The 24,435-nt window shown below is 37.4% G+C and overlaps 1 long non-coding RNA gene across 1 annotated transcript; it reads right to left on the bottom strand.

The window, feature by feature from the left end:
* Positions 1–3,479: 3,479 nt before the first annotated feature.
* Positions 3,480–22,037, bottom strand: LOC115290813. Its single transcript, XR_003908222.1, has 4 exons — positions 21,849–22,037; positions 9,299–9,378; positions 7,009–7,174; positions 3,480–3,782 (listed from the first exon to the last, which is right to left on the bottom strand). It is a non-coding gene; the product is annotated as an uncharacterized LOC115290813 (long non-coding RNA).
* Positions 22,038–24,435: the final 2,398 nt, after the last annotated feature.

Below are 24,435 nucleotides of genomic sequence, written 5' to 3' on the forward strand. Positions count from 1 at the left end.
AACAAATAACCCAGTGAAGAAATGGGCAGAAGACATGAACAGACACTTCTCCAAAGAGGACATCCAGATGGCCTACAGGCACATGAAACGATGCTCAACATCACTCATCATCAGGGAAACACAAATCAAAACCACACTGAGATACCACCTCACGCCAGTCAGAGTGGCTAAAATGAACAAATCAAGAGACTATAGGTGCTGGCGAGGGTGTGGAGAGACAGGCACCCTCCTACACTGTTGGTGGGAATGTAAACTGGTGCAGCCACTCTGGAAAACAGTGTGGAGGTTCCTCAAAAAAGTATCCATAGAACTCCCTTGTGACCCAGCAATAGCCCTGCTAGGGATTTACCCAAGAGATACAGAAATGCTGATGCATAGGAGCACATGTACCCCAATGTTCCTATGCCAACAATAGCCAAAACATGGAAAGAGCCTAAATGTCCATCACCTGATGAGTGGATCAAGAAGATGTGGTATATATACACAATGGAGTACTATATGGCAATGAGAAAGAATGAAATCTGGCCATTTGTAGGAAAGTGGATGGACCTTGAGGGTGTCATGCTGAGCGAAATAAGTCAGGCAGAGAAGGACAGAAACCATATGTTTGCACTCATAGGTCTAACAGGAAAACAGGAGAAACCTAATGAAGGACCAGGGGGAGGGGAAGAGGGAAAGAGAGTTGGGGAGAGAGAGGGATGCAAAACTTGAGAGACTATTGAATGCTGAAAATGAACTGAGGGTTGAAGGGAAAGGGGGAAGGGGGAAAAGAGGTGGTAGTGATGGAGGAGGGCACTTGTGGGGAAGAGCACTGGGTGTTGTATGGAAATCAATTTGACAATAAAATATTAAAAAAAAAAAAGGTTACACTCTACCTTCTTTTCCAGTTGTGCATCTTCAGTCTTTTCTTTTCCCCTGCATGATAGGGTAATAGAACTGAATGTTCATAAAACAACCATGGCCATTAATTTTCAAAGGAATTAGATTGTGTTACAGGCATAACTAAAAAATCGATCAGATAATTGCTGGTTGACAGCATGTAAACATGAGGGTGATTTAGTCTGGTTTATCTTCATTCTCAAGGACTAGTCATTGAAATATCAACTTCTTTGGAATGTTTAAGATACCAACATGATTTTTCATGCAAACTCCAAATAAGATATTTGGAAGAGATGTGTGCCAAGCTGTGATAGGATAGTAGCATCACCAAGCATCATTAGGCCTTTATAGTTTTACTTAAGACAAAAACTTATGTTTTCTATACATAAATTTTTTAAATAATTTTTTAAAGTTAATTTATTTTTAGAAAGAGAAAGAGAGAATGTGCAGGGGAGGGGTAGAGAGTGGGAGAGAGAGAATCTCAAGCAGGCTCTGCACTGTCAGCAGGAAGCCCAATGTGGGCTGGAACTCACAAGCCGTGAGGTCATGACCTAAGTTGAAACCAATAGTCAGAGGCTTAACCAACTGAGCCACCCAGGCATCCCATAGACATAAATATTTACACAGAACCAGCATATCTTCATTTGACCTTTAAGCTGTGTTAGTTACAACTATCATTTGTTGTAGGTTTTGTATGTGTTATCAAGCTAGTTATTCCTATTAGTCCCATTTTGAGGGTTACAGAACTGAGGTACATATGTTTCATTTTCTTCTCAGTCTTGTTTCAGAAGAGTCAAATTCACAATTTGGGACTTCATGGGGGCCATCTCTTGAGGACTACCTCCTTTTGTGAAGAAAAGTTTTTTTTTAATCTGTGAAATTTGTGTAACCAAGTAACCTGCAGTTTAACTGAACTCTAGAATTGAACAGGCCTCAGTGGGCTAATGGCTTCATGTGACATATTAACTTGAAAGAAAAATGCTTTAAATATATAACTGAATGTACAACATAATTAGAAACTATAGCCTTTTTGTCCTGTATTGGGAGTTTTAGTAAATTTTAAATGAAAAATCATCCACTTCACAGTAGAAGACTATACACTGTAGATATAAATATGAATAGAAATATATTTGTTTACTACGTTGAATTTTACATATTTAAATTCTTCTTAAATTTTTATTTATTTTGGGGGAGAGAGAGCACAAGCAGGACAGCAGCAGAGAGAGAGGGAGAAAGAATCCCAAGCAGATTCTGTGCAGTCAGTGCAGAGCTCCATGTGGGGCTTGATCTCATGAACTGTGAGATCATGACCTGAGCCAAAACCAAAAGTCAGACGCTCAACCCCTTGAGCCACCCAGGCACCGAGACTGTTTAAAAAAAATTGACATTAAAATAAAAAATATAATGAATACAAACTTATGAAATTTAAAAAACACATAAAAACAAAGAACAAGTCCACTTTATACTACATGTTGCAATTGCCCGTTCCCCTTCCTAGAGTTAACCACCAAAATCAATGTGCCATGCGTCCTTCCACAAATTTCATGTGTATACGAGTATCTGTCCACATTCTTTTAAATACAAAATATTAGCATGCTATACAAACTACTCCTCACATTGATTGTTTTTTGCTTAACAGTATATCTGGTAAATTGTTCCATAGTGGTTTATAAATTATTTTTCCTCTCTTTTTAAAAAGCTGCAAAATATTCCGTTGCATGAATACACTATAATTTATCTAACATGGCTTCAATTTAATAATCATCCCAGATAAATAAACAAAAAGACTTCTAATTTTTTTCTCTCCTCCTTTCATGTGTTGGGGTCTGCCTTGTCATGCTATGTGTATTACTTCTCTGCTGCCGTATGGCTCAGCAAACAATCTATATGACATGTGTTTACTTTTCCACATCCCCACATTCTCAAATTGTTTGCTAACTTCCTTTGACAATGAATAGAGAATGTGGGATCTTAGTCATAGTCTGTTGTAAACTAAGCTGAGGTTCACTGATCTAGGAGTCTTGAACTACTGTGTCATGGAAGTCATTTCCATTTAGTAAGTCCTGCCTGTGGGGGATTCAGTCTTTTCCCAAGACAGTCTCTGTCTGGATAAATGATCTAATCCACACAGTTTTTAATAAAATTGCTTATTGGTTCCACTGATAAGCTTTGTCAGACTTAACATATGAATATCAGCATTTAAATATCTGAGTTGTGAAGATGCCCTGCAACTCACTCTTCAATTTAGCAAAAACACATTAAGTATCGGCACTGTTACTGGTGTTAGGGTAAGTGTGCCTGCAGAAGGTTTTCATTAAGGTTTCAGAAGTTATAAAACTGTGGTAACTTGTACTTTTTCAAAGGAGGATGCTTGATTATGTCTTAAAGAGTTTCAACAATTGTTGGAAGCTTGTATACATCAGAAAAATAACCGTGTTAAACCATGGTAATTGGGGTCCAGTGGATTATCTCAAATACCTCAATGATTATAATCCTATATTCAGACCTATCATATGGGCAATTACATTTCATATCCCAAGTGTGCTATGAGGTATTCTAGCTCAGAAGTCACAGAGCAGAAAGGCTCATAGACCAAATTATAATGCTTGAATCACATGGTTTATTAAATCACTTTAAAACATATAATAAGCAAGAATAAAGAGATGGGGTAAATTAACATTTCTAGATTAGCACATGAGCAGATGGAGGACTATGATGTCTGAGACCTGGGGTTCAGAAGGCTACATATCTTCTCTGTCTCTCTCTGCCATCTTCGTTCTTCTTGCTAAAATTGTGCTTAATAGGATCAGAGGTGAGGTTTGACGTAGTGGTTCACAGAAAGAAGGTGTCCTGAGCCAATGATATGTGCTTGTTCTACAGGAGCCACTGAGGGCCAAGAACATCTGTAAATAGATAGAGCTGGTCAGTTAGCCTGTAAAGAGCCATAGGTCTTATGTGTGTATTTGGGTAGAGTGCACATGAGTTGGTGTGAGGCCTTCTGGACATCACCAATGGATGACTGAATTTTAGAGTAACATAGTTGTCATCTCCGAGGTGGTTTGATTTGGTCTTTTTATGTATTACTGTTTCTAAACAACATTCTTGCTTTTTATGTATTCTGTTGATTGTTGATATGTCTTAAAGATTACTAACATACTGTCTAGATTTAATATATTGCATGAATTCTACCTGTATCTCACAAATTATTTATTCAAATATTATGTGCACATAACAGCGTATCCTATGAGTTTTTCCTGTTAAAATCTATACTGTGCTTAATATTTCTTATTAGTTCAGTCCATCATATTTGTTTTCTCCTATAGCAGAATTGAATATTCTCAAACAACATAGAAAGTGCACATTATAAGACCTCATTCTTGAATTCCAATGCCATGTCACACTTGGGTACTGAGACTCGATTTCAATAGTTCCAAATTGAACTCATTATCTTTCACTATAAAAACTTCCTTGGTTATTCTATAATGATTGATGGAATGAATTTCTATCCCAATTTTAAATGCTCTTTATCTCTTCTCTCTTTATCAGAATCATGGAAGACTTTTGCTGTACCTCAAAAATACATCTTCAGATTTTTTTATCTTATATTTCCATTGTTTCAAGACTCTCTGCCTTGCTGCCAGCTTTATTTTTTGCAGTACAAGGTGATCCCTGACTTCCTGCCCAGCCTCCTCCCACGCCAGTCCCTCACCCAAGATAGGTTTCCATTTATCTAAATACCATATATATTAATACATAGGACAATTAGCATATTAAAATAGTTTGAATTTTGAAATATAGATTCACAGGTATTTGCCTAAATGACATAGAGAGAGCTTATGTATCCTTTATCCAGTTTCTATCAGGTACATTTTTTTTCAGCTTTTCACTCTTTTTTCTTAGAATCTAATGTTTTAAAAATTTTAATTCCAGTACAGTTGACATACAGTGTTGTATTAGGTTCAGGTGAACAGTACAGTGATTCAACAATTCTATACATTACTCAGAGCTCATCATGGCTAAGTGTGCTCTTTAATTCCCATCACCTATTTAACCCATCCCCCCAATCCTTCTCTTCTGGTAAGCATCAGTTTGTTTTCTACAGTTAAAAGTCTATTTCTTGGTTTGTCTCTCTCTCTTTTTTCTGTTTTGTTCATTTTTCCCTTAAATTCCACATGTGAGTGAGATCACATGGTATTTGTCTTTCTCTGAATTATTTCACTTAACATAATACTCTCTAGCTCTATCCATGTGGTTGCAGATGACAAGATTTCATTCTTTTTTTTTTTATGATGGAATAATATTCCATTGTGTGTTTATAGCACATCTTCTTTATCCATTCATCTGTTGACAGGCACTTTAGTTGCTTCCACACTTTGGCTTTTATACTTAATGCTGTAACCAGGTACATATTCTTTTTATGTTTGGAATATCCATTTTTTTCATAATTATCTGGCATATTATTAATCATCCTTTAATATTCAGCTTCAAAGTCATAAAGCTTTCCCAACTTTCTTCTCACCATTGCTGAATTAATTGCTTCTTTTTTAATGCTTTTTCTCCATGTGTTATGATAACTATTTTCTCTGACAATCCATGACCTCTTTAAGGACAAGGACTATGTTTTATTCATCTTTGAGCCCCTTGGACCTAGCTCAAAGCATGGCACATATTAAATGTTTGGTAAAATATGGTGAATTTAGTGTAAATGATATTTCATTTCAAGAAAATTGGAGGTAAAAATCCAATTATATAAAACAGATGCATTTAGTGAGTGATGTTTTAATGAGAGGTGTTATTACTGATTCTTTTCAATATGATCTTCCCTAGAGAATTTAAAATATAATTTAATTTTCAAAAAAATTTACTATTACATTCATGAATACAACTACTGAGTAATATGAGACCAATACTAAACTATATATTCAAATGGAAAATTCCAATCTAAAACATGGAACCAGCTTCATTCTTTCTCCTCCTTCCAAATGTGTAGTAACAGCATCACTTCTGGATTGGGGATTCTAACTTCATACCCTGAGTCCTGCTTCGTTCTCCTGTAGAAAAGTTACATGAGATCTGAGTGCATGTAGGCCTCTCCAGGCTTTGTGTATGAATGAGGAGACCTGGTGAACATGTAGGCTGACCTCAGACCCTCTTCAGAGTTTTCTAAACTTTGTCTCACTTGTGCACTTGATCAAGATCTTTTGCGTCTCTGCACACCCCAGACATGTGCCCCTGGGAAGGACCTGTCCATAGTAGCAGTAGGTGGCACTTGTAAGAACTTCGCTGCGCTGGGGTGGGGAGCACAACACTCTTGTTTGCTGGTGTGTCCATCCTCATCCTATTGCTCACCGCTGCAGCACAGAAGTTGTGACCAAAAAGTGATTCCCATCCATCACATTCTCCAAAACTATTTTGATGAACAGTCTTAAAAAAAAAAGGTATTATGTTAGCATTGTGGTGGTTAAGACTGTGGTGGCAGGAAAATGAAGAAGAAATCGATGGCAAGACAATGATACAGACAGAGAAAATCGGTAAATGTGGTGCTTCTCACACCTGTGCTTACTCCCTCAGCCACTGTTGGTGAAAGACCCACCGTTGACGGCCACACCAGGCTGCCGCTGGCTTGCGTCTTAGCCTGGTCCTGCCTCTGGATGCTGGGGGAGCCACTTTCTATCCTTCTTCACACTCTCAAGCTTATATCCAGAGTCTTGGAAGTTTCCACATCCAAATGGCACTCCCTTCCCTTTCTTAGGAAGCTTAGACCTAGTCTCAGAGGCTGTTTGGGGTTAGATACCATCTTGTCTTCTCTCTCTCCCTCTTTTTGTCTTTTCCAAGGCCCCTGCACAAACTCCTCTCACTTTCATCAACTCAAGTACTAAACGCTGCCATGCACATCACTGCTCAACACTGTCAGTCCCAACATCAAAAGCTCCCAAGCAATTGTGCAGTAGGCATAGCTGGGTTGGTTAGGTTGGATGTAGGAAGTAGGGTTGTTATTCCCATGACCATGACCCCTATTAATGAATAAAGCCATGTTCTGCACACGTGACATGCCCTTTTGTCTCTAATTAAATTGAAAATAATAATAAAGTATGGATTTTTTTTTTGACAAATGAAGTATTCCTTTACCTGTGAATTAGAAACAGAATCAGCCTTCACGGTCTCCTGTTGACTTCAAAAGCAACTGATATTGTTTGGAAACAATCACACAGGCATTTCTACTTCTGGGCACTGAAATTACTTTTCTCTCTTTTCATTCTCTGACATCTTAGAAGTGAAAACAAGGACTTTTCATCTGTTTAGGGACAAAGAACCAAGGGAGTGAGTGACACAGCACTTTTATTCTTGGCAAGGCTTGACATCGAAAGAGCAATGGGAGATAACTTTCAAGTGGGCCTTAGGAGGAAATCCAAAGAACTGCCTTTCTGTGGGGTCAAATATCTCTATCCTGAGTGAATCATTCAAAGCAACAGGGCTAGAGGCAAGCCGGCGCTGTCAGCCGGCACATGCTGTTAGCTGTCACCTTCTGTTCTGTTAAGCAGAAGAATTTACAAGAATAGTGATTCATTGAATAAAATAGTTCATTAAGGTAAAAGTAGATGGCCAGGAAATCAAGTCAGCATTTTAGAACTCTTACAGTAAAATAAGCACTCTGTAATATGATGTTTTAGGATTCATATTCTAAGCAATGTAGTCTTGATTATATGTGGGAAGCATATCAGTGAAGGACCCTGGAAAACAATGGGTGTTTTTCTAATGAAGTCTTTTTTTTTTTTTAAATCTGTTTCTATACCAAGCTAGTACCTTAGGCTGATTGTGAAGGTAAAACACTAGAAAAAGTTTTCATTCAAGGAAATAATGTAATGGGCTAAGTTTTTGGTTTTGGGATGATTTTGGGTCAATTATTATCCCAAGGGTGGTTCTTGGATTCCCACGCCCCCCCATGGGCACCATTCTCTTGTTAATTGTGCTATTTTGGGCCATCTGTTTCCCTCCCAACTTAAAGCTAACACTGTATCTTGCTCTGCACACATACAAAATCTCATTGGAATCAATGAAATTCAGATGGAGAAGGCAAGGGTTTGGACATTTGATTTCTGTGTTTCTTATTAGGTTCTCTAAAAGTTACTAGATGCATTGGATGTAGACAGAATGATTTTTTAATCTCATTGAAATATCCAGTACGCAATTTATATTTATGATTCCCGGGGTTGTGGTGATAGGTTTCTCAGATAATTGTCTTTGAAAAAGAAAGTACTCTGAGATACCCAAGATTTGAACTGTCCAACAGAGATACAATGCAAACCTCACATATCATTTAGAATCTTCTAGTAGTTATGTTTAAAAAGCTAAAAAAGGATACATTAATTTTAATAGTGTTTTATTTAATCCAATGTTTTTAAAATATTATCATTTCAATATGTAATCAAAATGTAAAACTGGAGATATTTTACATTCTTTTTGTACTAAGTCTTCAATATTTAGTGTTTATCTCATAAGTCTAAATATGGACCATCCACATTTCAAGTGCTTACCACATGTGGTTAGTAGCTACCATATTAGATAGCACAGCTTAGAGAATAAAAAGTGTAATAAAATTAGTACATGTTCTAAATATATACATAACTATATATAATTTTAAAACATTTCCTATTTCCAACAATATTGCATTTTCTGAACATGAATATTTTGTTCTTAGATTCTGAAGTTTCATAGGTACTAAGGCATGCTATAGATGATGGTTATATAAAATAAATTTAATTTTTAAATACATTAAAAATGTAGGCACAACTTTTTTTAGTGTGTATATTTATTCACATATATCAACTGAATTTTCCTGCATTTTCTTAATTTTGATCTATAGCTATTTTTGCAAAGACTTCATCACCTTAAGATTCTTATTTTTTCTTTTTAAACATATATTAAAATATTGAATTTATTGAATTTGAGTTCAGTAATTTAGAGCCAAAATTATGAAATTTTCAATATTAGTTGGATGCCCACTTCTGAAAGGTGTGGTTTTTCATTTACATTTAGAAACACAATCATTTGCTTTTCCCTTTTATTATTTGACTACTACTGCAATAAATGCAAGCTTTTCTTAATTAGTCTCACTTTTTCCTTTTATTTAAAATTCCTTTCAGGTCACATCCACTTTTGAAGATTCAGACTGGCTTATCTCCTATAACTTAGAATGGACCCACAACATTCTTGGATTTAATGTGAAGTCTTGTTTTCTTTAAACATTTTAGATATACTTTCTTTGACAGTGGTGGAAAGGCACTGGTTTCGAAGGGACCTTTGAAATCAGGGAGTGAACTTGGACTTGATTGGATGTGAGACCTGCTGTGGAAATCACTCACTAAGCAGCACCAACAACCAGGAGTTGTGCCTCACTGCCCTGGTTTTCCCAGCTCACCTTTGTAATCCTTGGGAAGAGATAGTACCTTTGTGTGAAAGATGGCCTCTGGGTTAAATGGCAGTTAAGTGCAGCTGCTCCTAGGGAGAGAGATAAGGAGATATTTAAAATTTTTAAATAGTTCCTTGATAGAAAATAGAGAATTTGCATGAATTGAAAGTAAGATGTGGAATATTAATACTGAGATGTGACAAACCCATCCGGAAATACGAGTGATATCTGAAATTAGAGTTCCTGTGTGAGAAAGGCTTCTTTTTTTTAATGTTTTTATTTATTTTTGAGAGACCATGGAGAGGGAGTGCATGAGCAGGGGAGGGGCAGAGAGAGATGGAGACAGAGAATCTGAAGCAGGCTCTGCACTGTCAACACAAAGCCCGTCATGGAACCCACGAACCCCGTGAGACCATGATCGGAACTGAAGTTGGACACTTAACTGACTGAACCACCCAGGCACCCCAAGGCTTCTATCTTTTAAGTCAGGCACCAATATACTTTCCATATCAAGGTCCAGATAGTAAATATTTTAGGTTTTGTGGACCAAACAATCTCTGTTGAAACTACTCAACTTTGCTATTGTAGCTCAGAAGGCAGCCATAGACAACATCCAAATGAACATGGTTATGTTCCAGTAAGACCTTATTTATAGACAGGTGATTGGCTGACTTTGACCTTTGTAACCCCAATGTAAGAAATACAGGTTTATGGAAAGTCTGCCTGGTGGTAGCTGCACCCCTACTTTCACCTCCTGTGACTTTTTGGAAATATCCACACGATGGAACTGCCTTTCTCCAAAATCACATTTCCCATAAGAAGGCACATGTTTCTTGTGCACATTTCCATACCCCAAAATAAGTATTTTATTAGGTTAGGTATGGGTTTGGTTGCTTTAACAGAGACCTGAAATTATAGTGGATTAAGCAAGATAGCAACTTTCCGCGTGCAAGCTGCATATGGCTGATGTAGTGACACTGGGTGTTAACATCCTCATTCCCTGGTGGCTCGTCCTCACCCCGTGGGCCTTGGAACCAGCAGGAAGGGGAAAGAGTACAACCTGCAAATTGCTCACATCACTTCTCATATCTCATAGGTCAGCACTTTCTCAAATAACCCCATCTATTTGGAAGAGAGGCTGAACACAGAGTACTTTTTCTGGGCAGCTGTGTGCCCAGTACATTTCTAGAGCTTCTACCACTACTGCATAAAAGATGAAGGTAGCTGCAACCAACTTTGCTGCTCTAATCTTGTACTTATACAATAATTAAGAACCTGAATGAATTTACTTTCATTTTAAGCTTATATTTTACTGGGGCTCCTGGTGGCTCCTTTGGTTGAGTTTCTGACTCCAGCTCAGATTATCATCTCATGGTTCATGAGATCAAGCCCCACATTGGGCTTGCTGCTGTCAGTGTGGAGCCTGCTTTGGATCCTCTGCCCCCCCTCTGTTCCTACCCAACTCATGCTCTCTCTCTCTTGCTCTCTCTCTCTCAAGAATATATAACCATTTTTTAAAGTTATATTTTATTGTATTTCTTGTGACAGATGATATACTGTGCTGAGAATAGAGGCTATTCTAAGTTTTCAGACACAAATAATAGGAATCCACAACACATGGTTAGGCTATTGTTTTATGTGGTAAATATCTTGCATGCACTACTATTCTTCTCTTCTGAACCCATGGTAGATAGTACTAATAAATCACAACATTCTTTCCCGCTGAACTTAGACTTGGCCTTAAAACCCTCTACATCCTGCTCTAGACAGCCTCTACCAATCAGGTAGTGCTGGCATGTTATCAGAATTTACTTGCCTTTCTTGGCTTCAAGTTTTACCATTTTTCTTTTTGTGTCTTTGACACCAATCTTATCTTTAGATGGTGACATTGCAAACTATCAACTGAATCTTGTATTTTTGTCTTTTAAGTCAAATATCCTCTCTGAACTTTTGTTGAATTTTTATCCTGTTATTTCCAGATCCTGATTAAATCTCTTTTTTATATAACTAACTTTAGTCACAAAACCAAAGCTGGAATAACTTTACTCAACCTCTTAATTTTATAAATAGAGAAACTTAAGTCAAAAAGATAAAAGGATTTACCCATGGGCACATTGAAGCCTTGAAACTAGACTCTTGAATCCATGACTCCTATTCTAGTACCCTTACTTTGCAAAAGTCAAATCAGAAATGAGAAGAGTAATTAAACAGTAATAATTGTGATAATGATTGGGTGAAATTAATTAATAACACAATTTTAATTTCTCTTCTTGCATTTGTAGACAAAAACCAACGCATTTCACTTCTTCCTATGTAAAAGAAATGGTATCCTAAACAATCCTTGCTCCTATGTCAGGCTGCTTCTAGAACTTTACAAATTAAAAAAAATGGATCTGACATTGTAAAAGATAGATTTTGAAGACTGCTTTCTAAGACCTTCATATTTATGTTAAAAAGAACAGAGTAGCCACTCGTGTAATGCCCCGGCATTTCCTTTCAATAGGATGCCTTTATGTGAGACTCAAAGTACTGATTTTTGTAGAATATTTTCCAGGTGAATTTATAATAGCAATTTGAATTCTTTTTAGCATATTTTGACCCATGTATCTATCGGGTTATGTTGCTTCTCATTTTATTCGGATCCCTTTGTCCATCCAAAATTGCTTGTGCTCTCTCAGGCAAGGCTTACGTTTTGGTTCTCCTTGTGTGCAGTTTCTCAGCAGGAGTGTTACTTAAAAGAAGACTGTACATGAAAACCTCATCAATAGGCAGGCGGAGTTAGATTACCTTATTCTTTCAAGATCAGAAAAAAACAAACCTCAGCAAAAATCAGTTCAAAAGAGAGAGACCAATTATAGTCCAAGCAAATCTAACTATAGTGTCTGTAGCTAAGAAAGTATATATTAACAAAAGCCAGATTTTAAAAGATTAACTAAATCTTCCCATTAAAACTTCGAGTCCATTAAGTACCAAAAATTACGACACTTTCATATGACAGAGAAAATTAGTCTAGCACAGTAGACCAAAGGAAATTTTGATAAGGGACATTTCTTGATTTAGCTATTAATTAGAAAGGTTGAGACACTGAAGAATTTTCCTCTCTTCATCTTTCACTGTTGAGGGAAGAGCTTGAAAGCAGTAAAACTTCATGACCAAAGAACAGAAAATAATTTCAGTGTGATGGACCTAAAGCTTGAGGTTAGCTGTGCTTACCAGACCTGGAAAGTTCTGTTCTCTGACACACTGGGAGAACAAACCCTCCTCCATAATGAAACCAAGCTCAGGTAAATTTGGAAATGCCTGTTTGTCATTTGCATACCCTCCCTTGATGCATAATTTCCGTTGTTTTTTTTTTTTTGCTACTTTCAATTTGGCCCTTGTTAATAGATAAACAACTTACATACCCATGTAGCTAGCTCCTTCAGTAGGTTCATTTTTTTAAACAAATATTTAATGAGCATTTACTATGAGCTAGGTAACATTCCTAAAGTTGGGAAAGTAAATATCTTAGACCTTAGAAGCCCACCATTTCATGTGCAAAAAAACACATGAGCAAACAATTTTAGTACAACATAGTCCAATTTCTGTGGAAGCAGCAAGTTCTGCCTGCATGTTAACGGAGGATGTTAAGGCTGGAGCTGCCCGGAGCGTCATGAAGCGGAGAAGGCGGGGCAAAAATCAGAGCGTAAGAGCACAGAAGTGTGAAGAAGCACACAGCTTTTGGTTGTATAATGGTGGAAGGGATTGTGTTCAAAAACTCAGCAGATGTTAATTGAGTGACTCTTTAGTCTGGGCACTGTGCAGAGACTCCTGAGGTGCAGAAATAAATGCATCTTAGTTCTTGTACTTGAGGCATTAACAAAGGAGACGCAGGTCACAAATATTACGTTTGAGTGAGGAGGTGGTAAGCATAAAAATAGACAGGACACCAGGTTCTTTTTCTTCTCAAAGAAGTGAGAACCCGCTCTGATGCCAGGCATCATGTTGTTGGCAGGGACACCTGCAAAGGTGAGCAATATCACACACCACCTGTTTGCAAGGACCACACAGTGTAGTGGTGATGACAGACATAGATCAAGCAGTCACAGCAACACGTATACACCAGCAACAGTGGCAAGTGTCATCCAGAAGGTACAGAGTCCTAGGGAACGTATAGTGCAGGATTATGTTCTAATTAGGGAGGGCAGGGAAGACTGTATTTATCACCTTCTTCTTACACAGTAATTTCCCCATGCTTGGATTCTTAATTTGCTTGATCCAACCTAGAGTTCAAGTAGGTTTAAAATTTTTTTTTAAGTTTATTTACTTCAGAGAGAGGGCTAAGGGACACCCCCCCACACACACACAGAGAGAGAGAGAGAGAGAGAGAGAGAGAGAGAGAGAGAGAGAATTCCAAATAGGCTCCATGCTATCAGCTCAGAACCCAACGTGGGGCTCCATCTCGTGAACTGTGAAATCATGATCTGAGCCAAAATCAAGAGGTAGGTGCTGAGCCAACTGAGCCACCCAGGTGCCCCTGTTTCAAGTAGATTTTGCAAGAAGGTTATCTTGGTAACAGATAGAGCCCTGGCATCACTGAGAATATTTGTCTTTCACTTTCATAAATGACCAACAACACTCCTCTAGAAAAGTTTAAAGTTACAACTTCCCTCTCTTAAAACTTTCTAGAATTTGAGTCCTTGCTTGTCATCTGATAATCTGATTTAGAATTGATGTTTCCTCTTTAGGTAGCCATATTTTTCTGTCTGAATCTTACAGTCTTTTAAATTAAAACAATTGTCACAGTTTCTTTGAAAACTAAATATACTCTTAGTGTACAATCTGGCAATCACTCTCTTTGGTATTTACTCAGATGAATTAAAAACTTAATGTCCACACAAAAACTTGCACAGAAATGTTTATACCAACTTTATTCATAGTTACCAGAACTTGAAAGCAAGGTGAATGGATAAAGTGTGTACCTCTAGATAATGGAATATTATTCAGTGCTAAAAAGAAATGAGCTATCAAGCCCTGAAAAGACATGGAGGAAGCTTAAAGGGGTATTACTAAGTGAAAGAAGCCACTCTGAAAGGCTATGTATTATATGATTCCAATTATATGACATTCTGGGAGAGGCAAACCTGGAAAGATATAAAGGGGGCAGTGGTTGCTTGGGCTGGTGGGGAGGTCCTGAGGAATAAGCAGAGCACCGAGGATGTTTAGGGTAACGAAACTACCCTGCATGAGACCGCGGTGGTGACAGTAGTGGATACATGCCATTATACATTTCTACAAACCCAAGGAATATACAGCACCCAGTGCAAACCCAACTTTCAACTACGGACTTTGGGTAGAAGTGATGTGTTCATTGATTGTAGCAAATGTACCATTGTGGTGGGGGGGGATATTGATAGTGGGGGTGGCTCTGCATATATGGGGGCAAGGACTATAATCTCTACACACTCTGCTTAATTTTGCTGTGAACCTGAAAGTGACCTAAAAAAATAGAGTCTAATTTACTTAATTTTAACATTTAAGTTTAAAGTTATTTATTTTGAGAGAGTGGGGGGAGGGCAGAGAGAGAGGGAGGGAGAGAGCCTCATAAAGGCTTGAACTCATGAACTGTGAGATTGTGGCCTGAGCCTAAATCCAGAGTCAGAGGCTTAACCTACTAAGCCATCCAGGTATTCCCAAAGAAAGTCTAAAACAAAATGAAACAAAGCAAAACAAACAAATGAAATTCCCTGTACATTAAAAAGAAGCTTACTAGGAAATCTATATTTTGCCTAAAGTACTATATATTTATAAATATTTTGGCAGTAACCTGGAATTGCTGTTTTGAGGAAACTTAGATGTAATCCTCAACCAGAACTTCCCTCTACTTTTATAATCATCTTTATTATGATGTAATCTTTACATGTCCTAAAGGTGCAATGCAAAAACCATAGGGGAAAGATTTGAGTGTTGTCACAACCTGAATTCACTTTCATTCTACATACAAAACTTTTACAAAGGGGCTCCATGAACACTTAGCTCTCTCGTATAATTTATGAATTTTCTATGTAAGGATGACCAGTATGTTTCAAACTAAGATTAATGTACTCTTACAGTCCTTGCTGCCAACAGATGAAATATTTTTAAGTGACATATGTTTCTCTCTTTGCATCTTATCTTGGAAACTTGTATCCAGGCATTTGGCTCCCAGATTAATTTTTTCATCTTTATTAAGATATAATTCACATGCATAAGATCTGCTCACTTAAAACATACAATTCAGTAATTTTTAGTATATTCATAGCATTGTGCAACCATCACCAAAATACAATTTTAGAACATTTTATCACTCCCCACAAAAATCCTATACACATTAGCAGTCAGTACCCATTACCCCTTTTCCAACCCTTGGCAGACAGTAATATGCTTTCTGCCTCTAACAGTTTGCCTCTTCTAGAAGACATTTCATATAAATGGAACCATACCTTATGTGGTCTTTTGTGACCTTTCTTTCACTTTTTGTGTTTTTATGATTCATCTCTTATGTGTAGCATGTATTAGTACATTATTCTTTTTAATTGCTAAATAATATTCCTTTGTAACAATTTGAAGAATGCAAAAAGTTTTCCAAAGTGAATGTACTATTTTACATTTCTACTAGCAAAGAATAAGGATTTCAGTTTCTCTGTGTTTTCATCAAGACTTGATATTGCCTGGGTATTTTGAAGTTATTGTTATAGCCATTTTAGTGAGTGTGATGTGGTATCTCATTGTGGTTTTGCTTTGTATTTTGTTAATGACTAATAATCTCTAACATCTTTTCATATGCTATTGGCCATTATAATTTCATTGGAGAAATATCTACTGAAATCCTTTGCTTATTTAAAAATGTCATTTATATGTTTATTGCTAAGTTTTAAGAGTCTTTATATATTTTGTCAATGTGCTAATATATGATTTACATATATTTTCTCCCGATCTGTGGACTGTATTTTCACATTCTTTGTCATATCACTTGCAGTACAAAGGGTTTAGCTTTACGTAGTTCATTTTATCTATTTTTTTTCCTCAATTGTCTTTTGGTGTCATATTTAAGAAACCATTGGCTAATCCAATGATGTGAAGATTTACTCCTATGTGTTTTCTTCTAAAAGTTTTATAGTTTTAGCTCATACATTTAGATATTTGATCAATTTTGAATTCATTTGTATATAAGTGAGATAGAGCAGCACCATTACTTTGTGTGTGGATATCCAGTTGTCCTATACCATTGAAAAACTATTACTTCCTCTTTGAATTATCTTGGCAGCCTTGTTGAAATACAACTGACCATGAAAATATGAGTTTATTTCTGGACTCTCAATTCTGTTGAACTGATGTATGTATCTATTTTTATGTGATACCACATTGTTTTGATTACTGTAGCTTTGTATTAAGTTTTGAAATTTGTAAGTATGAGTCTTCCACCTTTGTTCTTCTTTTCCAAGATTGTTTATTCTGGATACTTTGGATTTCCATATGAATTTTAAAATCAGCTGGACAATTTAAAATACCAAAAAGACATTTGGTATTTTAAGAATTGCAATGAATCTGAAGATCAATTTTGGGATTACTGATATTTTAACAATAAGTCTAGTGGTCCATGAATATGGGATATCTTTCCATTTATTTAGATCTTGTCTAATTTCTTTCAATAATGTTTTGTAGATTTCAATGTATAAGTTTTGAATTTCTTTTGTTAAAATGATTATCTAAAAATTTTATTCCTATTCACAGTATTATACATGGAATTTTTTAATTTCATTTGCAAATTGTTCATTGTTCATATATAGAAATCATTGTTTTTTTGTAAACTGATTATGTATCCTGCAACTTTGTTGTAGTCATTTATACATAATATAAAGAAAGAGTTGTTATTTCTTGTTTCTAATCTGGATGCCTATTATTTTTTTTCTTTCTTGCCTTACTTCCCTGGATACAACCTCCAGTACAACATGGTATAAAAGAGGCAAAATCAGAAAGAAGCATCTATTTCATGATTCTGATTTTAAAGAGATAGCATTCAGATTTTCATCATGAAATGTGATTTTAGGTGTGAGTTTTTCACCAATGTTCTTTATCAGCTAGCAGAGGTTCACTTCTTTTCCTAACTTGTTGAGTGTTTTTATTGTGAAAGGGTGTTGGATTTTCTTGACTTCTTTTTCCACAGTTATTGAGTTAATCATGTTGTTTTTGTTCCTTTTTTTTAATTAAAATGGTCAATTATACTGATTTTCCTATCTTGAGCCAACTTTTCATTCCTGGGATAAATCCCACTTGTCTATGGTGCATAATCCTTTTACATGTTGTGGAATTTAGTTTGCTAAAATTTTGTTGAGGTTTTCTTGCATCTTTATTCATAAAAGACATTGGGGTATAATTTCATTTTATTACGATGTCTTTTTCTGGGTTCAGTGAAAATAAAATACTGGTCATACAGAATGAGCTGGAAACCCTTCTATTGTATCTTTGAGTGAGTTTGTGAGATTGGTAGTCTTTTTTACATGTTTGGCAGAATTCATTAGTGAAGTCATCTGAGTTTAGGCATTTTTTTGTGGGAAGTTTTAATATTTTTATTCCTGTCTGTTTATTTGTCATAAGTCCATTTAGATTTTCCATTTCTTCTCTAGTACATTTTGGAGTTTGTATCTTTATAGAAATTTGCCTATTTTATCTAAGCTGTCAAACTGTCAACAAAAATTTTGTCATAGTATACTTTTATAATATTTTTATTTCTATAATTTCAGGTTATTATTTTGAGATATTCTTTTCTTTATTTTAAGTTTATTTATTTATTTTTAGAGAGGAAGAGAGAGCATGAACAGGGAAGAGGCCGAGAAAGAGGGAGAGGCATAGAGAGAATCCCAAATAGGCTCCACACTGCTAGTGCAGAGCCTGACTCAGGGCTCGAAACTATGAACCATGAGATCATAACCTGAACTGAAATCAAGAGTCAGACACCTAACCAACTAATCTACCAGGTGCCCTGAGATCTTCTTTTCTTTTCTCTTTTTGTTTCTTCTTTAATGTTTTTATTTATTTTTGAGAGAGAGAGAGACAGAGCATGAGTGGACAAAGGGCAGAGACAGGAGGGAGACACAGAATCAAAGCAGCAGGCTCTAAGCTGTCAGCACAAAGTCCAAAGCAGGGCTCAAACTCATGAACCAAGAGATCATGACCTGAGCTGAAGTTGGAGGCTTAACTGACTGAGCCACCCAGGCACCCCTTTTCTTTTCTTTAATGTAAGTATTTAAAGCTATAAATTTCCCCCTGAACACTGCTTTCTCAGCCTTTCATAAGTTTTGATATATTGTTGTTTTGTGTTTTGGTATGCGTTTTGGCCAGCAAAGGAACAGAGAAAGAATGGGCAACGAGGTAGTAGGAAACCTAGAGTTGGTTTCATTAAAGCCAAGAGATAAACATTTTTCAAAGAGAACAGAGTGCTAACTCCATAGAATGCTATTGGGAGTAAAATTAGGTCAGAGAAGTGAAGATTTTTCTTGGTATAATGGAAGTTGTTGATGATTGGTTATAAATAGTTCTGGTGGGTTGGAAGGGAAGACAGAATCCCTATTGACGGGGTCAATGAGATGACAAGAGTGAAAACATCATGGCAATAATACTAGACAACTACTTTCATATGTTTTGCTGTAATGTAGAGAAATATGAGCAGTCTTTGGGGAGGGATGCAAGATCACAGGAACACTTGTTAAAGACAGGGAATCCTAGACACTAATGATTCAAAAGAGACTTGCAGAAATCCTTGAAAATGAAGGCGAGAGTGGAATCCAGAGCACAAATGTGTTAACCATTGACAGGAAGATAAGACCATCTTCCATTATAATGGGAAGAAAGGCAGAGCATTTGGGTACAGACGCAGGTAGAGGTGATGATGGACCAGTTGAGAGCTCCTATCTGATTGTTCAGCTTGTCAGTGGAATATGCACTCAGATCAGCAGTTAAAGGTGAGAGTGGGTTAGAGGAAATATTGGAGGTCAGAAAACATATGAAAAGGTGTTAATTGACCCCTTGGAGAAAATTTGCCTCTAAAATACACACTAGGTTTTCTGGGCGTGTTTTTGGTACCCATTTTGAATTTAAAGGGAGCCCGGTTAGCACTGCTGTGTTCATCTTCTAAGGGGCAGGCTCAGGGTGGGTGGATCATTCTAAGTAGAGTTGGCTGTTTTCCCAGGTGAGTGAAAAGAGGATTATAAAGCAATGATATGTTAAATGGGCTTTACCACACACATACAGACATGCCACACTCCTTCACATGCATATTACACTCCCACAGGCATGCATCACAGCCTTATATACACACCCATCATACTCACAAGTACTACCCCACTTAAGTTTTATAATAAACCCCCAACATTTTACTACTGTGTTTGACATATTTGAAGATTGAAACACACTTGTAGTTTCCTCTGTGTGAATCACTCTCCCCTCTGTTCCTTGAAAGTTTTTAAAAATATTTATTTATTTTGAGAGGGAGAGAGAGTGTGCACATGAACCAGTGAGGGGCAGAGACAAAGAGAGAGAATTCCAAGCAGGCTGTCCACCGTCAGCACAGAGGCTGATGTGGGGCTCAATCTCACGACTCAAGAGATCATGACCTGAGCGGAAATCAAGAGCCAAATGCTTAACTGACTGAGTTACCCAGGTAGCCCTGTTGTTCAAAAGTTTGAAACATCATGAAATAAAGGAGAGCCAATGTTGGGATTCTGTTAGGCCCACTTGAGTCATCCCTTCAGTGTAATTTATCTTTGGAGCCTTTTCCTCTGACACCTAGCCTACAACTGTCCTGGCTGTCCTGGGACCACCTCCAGGCCTGGACCTTCTTGAGACTTTTCTCTAGCCCGACATACCACCCCTATTCTCTCATCACAGTAGCTAGATTTCAAGCTGTGCTCCTCGTTGGCTGTGTGGTCTTCTATGTAATATGGGAGCAATAAGAATTCATTTTCAGGACTAAAAATTATGCATGAGAAGTGGTCAACTCTGTGTACTTGTTGTGTATTCAGTAAATATCAAACTGATCTTTCTCTCTCCCTTAATCTCAATCTCGATATCTCTTTGCTATATTATTTGTTCTGGTCATGTTTCCTGAAGGATCTTCAATCAGCTAAGCATTTTGTTTTGTATTTTACCACTATAATTCAGTTAATTCTTGGTGACGGAATTTTAAGTTGAATGGAATTCTTTTGGAAATAATGTCAGAATCCACAGTTGACTGTAACAGGACTGCAGGTGGACAAAAGAGTTATATTTGGGGCATGCAGATCTTTTCACTTGACTCAGATTTTACAGGAGGGCTGACTGTGATTATCATGAATTAAACTAAACCATAACACTGAGCACAAAAAATTTAGGTTATTTTCATGTCTTGGTTGTTAGAGTACTTCCTAAGTAAATGAATTATTAAGCTTTTCGAAATATCACAGGTTTGTGCCATATCCAAGGAGTCTTCACAGTGTAACAGAACAGCATTGCGTTCTGTTGTGTCACTGGCATAAACTCAAAGGCATCTCTTTAAAAAGCATCGACTGGGGAATGTGGCTGAGACTATCACTTTCATTTCACTTTTGGCTACCGTGACATTGGCTGTCACACCTGCTCTTCAAGTCCCAAGTGGTAAGTCACTCTTGGTCTCTGAGGACAGAGGGTTTTAGATAAATGTGCCTCATTTACTACCTAATTTTTCCTGCATTGATTATGATTCACTGCTTTATTTTGAAAACAGTACTAATGGCTCAGGTTAATCCTGAGCGGTGGTGGAACAAAATAAAGATATTCCTGTTTTTTAAAAGTTGTACCATTGAGCACATTTGCTTTTGTGTCATGTGGCATGTAATGGGATTGTTCAGAGGCAAAGCTGAGACCTGATGCTTTGATCTTTTACAGTTCCCTTGTATCCCTTGGTTCTTAGAAATGGTAACAAATTATGTTATTGAAGACTTTATATTGGCACGTGCAAATAATACAAGTTTTGATTAGCAGTGGCATCTCATATTCTATGCAGAATATAACTGCCCCATTGCAGACATTATAGTCATGTGGTATTATGCACTCAAAACTATGTTCCTGTGGTCCTGATGTTATGGGAAGTAGCAGACTGTTTTCTTAATTCTCATAAGTTGAATTTCCCCCTAAAGACTCATTAGGAAAAGGCATGTTGAAACGTGTGGTGTCATTACACGATTGTTCTCGCTTGTCAACAAGCAACAAAAGGAGAAAGATGTTTCTGACAATTTCTGAAATGTGATCATTAGAAATCACTCTCTGAAATTAATGAGATGCGAGAGAAACCCAAGGGTTTAATAGATTATATCATGTGCACAACTTGATGAGGGCTTTAAGTGGAGATATGATCATGTGCCAAGAAAATGCAACCGTTTTTATGATCATCTACTTTTTCACTAATGTGACTTCATGAAAATCAAGCAGACATACCATGATAAACATTGAAATGATTACAGAACACTCTGACCCTGAGGAAATTATACATAATGAAGTGAACAGCTAAAGCTTTAGTTTTACTCACCTAAGGACAGTCTTGTTTGTTTGTTTTCTTGTTTTGAGATGAGGAAATATTTTTAAAAATCAGCTAGAAGGTAAATTCTCCCACCCAAACAATTCAGTTTCCCATTTAGTGTTTCTTGTTTTGTTTCCCATCTGTTGACTCCTGGCATCTCCCCTGCTGCTCCTTGTCCCCACCTGGCCCTGTCTTGATTCTTCTGTTGCGTGTCTGTCTCCACGGAGACGGACTGCTCAGAGGAAGGAACCGTGCTCAGTATCCAGAGGCACACCTCACTGGATACTCTGTGGGTGCAGGTTCCCTTTGATCACAGTGCAGAAAGGGACAGTATTCCATTTTAGAGGAGCAAGATGTGTTTGGCACCTACATTTCTCCCCCAGTGAAGTGCTGCAGAGGCAACTTGAACAAAGCCCTGAGAAGAGACACGGGGCACCATCTGTGTTCCGTGCTTCAGTGTCGGAGGACTGAGACAATTGTCAGGAAGACCCAACGAGGCGGGAAAGAGAGGGCTGGAAGTAAGCAACATAAGAAAATGAAGGGTTCTCCAACAGACTTACACCAGCAGTCCAACTGTGCGAGGGAAAGGTTGTTAACTAGAAGCCCGAGAAATATAGGCCAACTGTGTATATATTCCCCCATAGAATACACAATTATTCTGAATAGAAAAGTACTAAAATCCATAAAAAAATTTGTTTCCTAATGACTAGAAGAATTGGCCCATTAAAAATGCCACAAAAATTGCTTATTTTATGGACAAGGCACCCAGTTTATAGGAAAGCATAAATTCACCGAAAGTTTGTTGTTGAGGAGGGACTCACACTTCGGACATGCCAGCTTCTTTTTTTGTTTTCGCCATTTGTTTCATGCAAGCACATCTGCAAAGTTTTATCATTAGATTTGTAGACCTACATAAAAAGCTAAACTTGCCTATGTAAGAGTGTTGAAATTTAAAGGAAAAATGTGTGATAGCCAGTGCATAAATGTCAATTCTTATCATTTTTGGATGTGAAAAATCACTCTGATACTGGAGACACTAAAACTGAGAGCTGAATCCTTCAGTTTTCTCAACAGACTTGTGCAGCAAGATATTTTTGCCTTCCTGGTACACACTGTTATCTCTGGACACCTGGCTAAATCCAGGATTTGATTTTCACTCACTGTATCGCACTGGCATTCACTCCAGTTTGCAGTTACATCTTTCAGGATTACTGCCTTTAAACTGGGCATTTTCCTGCTGTTTAGATTTCTACCTTCTAGATTGACAGAAAGAAGCATCTAGAAAACAATAATGAATAACATTATAATTTGTGTTATAGTTTACAGAGCCTCTTGGAATGTACTTGGCTTCATCTGGGTCCTATAGGGAGGTTGAGAGATGGGCATAGTTATAACAACTGAGGCCCAGAGAGGTGCAGTGATTTGCCTAACATCACACAGCTAGTGACAGATCTCAAACCCAGTTCTTTTCACTTCACAGCCTATGTAGCTCTACCTGCTCAGTAACAGTTTCTTAATGCTAAGCACAGGTGTTTTTCTTTAAAGAGTCACTCAAATGTTCAGTTGTAAATTACCAGAGGACAGAAGTAGGAGTCTAGAGTTCTCTGGGAATGGTGCTTCTGCTATGTGCTCTCTGGGATAGAGAGAATTCCAGCTGTACTCATCCACCACAAGACATAACAATCCCTATGAATTTTCTAGGAATGGAAATGAAAAATCACTTCAGTTTCAGCACTGTTTCTTAGGTATTTATGCAGTGCTTGCCAAAAAACATGTAATCAGAAATCAGTAGGCCTTAGAATACTAAGAGTCTAACAAAGCCATTTTTCCCTTTGTGTTGGTAGGAGGACAGTGTGCGTAAGTGAGACGGTCCTGTGCAGGCAGGCTATGGGCCTCCTTGGGCTAGAATGCCACACCAGGCTTTTCCATGTGAGTCTGTTGGTGATCATGGGGTACTCATTCACATCGCTGTGCTTCACAGTGTTAGCGGGCAACAGGACAGTCAGTCCAATCAGCTAGTGACTAATAGGCTTGTTTAGTTTTCTCACTGTTACTATATTAGTAAACATTAATTGAATATGAAGAATTGTGCTCACTAGATATGAAGCAGAATAAAATATTGTCCCTAGTATGAGTATAGTACTGTACATTTGCCACCATATGAACCTATAAATCCTACCACTGATGGCTATATCTGAGATTTTTTTGAAAAAGAGAAGCTGAAACACAGAGAAGTCATTCAAACCCGGTTGTTTAAAACCATTGAGCCGGCTGCGGAGCTAGAAAACAGACCTAATATGTCCATTCGGCTGATTTCCACCACTTGACTACCTTGTAAAAATGATTGCATCATTTCAGGATGAAGAGTAATACTGATTATTGGCTAATTTTGGCGCTCGGTGCTTTATTATCAAATGCACTTCCTGAGAGCCCTGTATTTCCTGGTTTAAGTGTGGTGGATGACGTACTTGTAACCAAGGGACTCAGCTAAGCCCAAGCGCTTCTCCCTGACGAGTAGGGAGCACGCCAAGTAAACAAGCACTTTGCTGTGCTACGTGTAAGAAAAGGAATATCTTTAATCCAATAATTCACAAAG

This window comes from Suricata suricatta, chromosome 4 (assembly GCF_006229205.1).
Source record: "Suricata suricatta isolate VVHF042 chromosome 4, meerkat_22Aug2017_6uvM2_HiC, whole genome shotgun sequence".
In the NCBI taxonomy this organism is placed as follows: Eukaryota; Metazoa; Chordata; class Mammalia; order Carnivora; family Herpestidae; genus Suricata; species Suricata suricatta.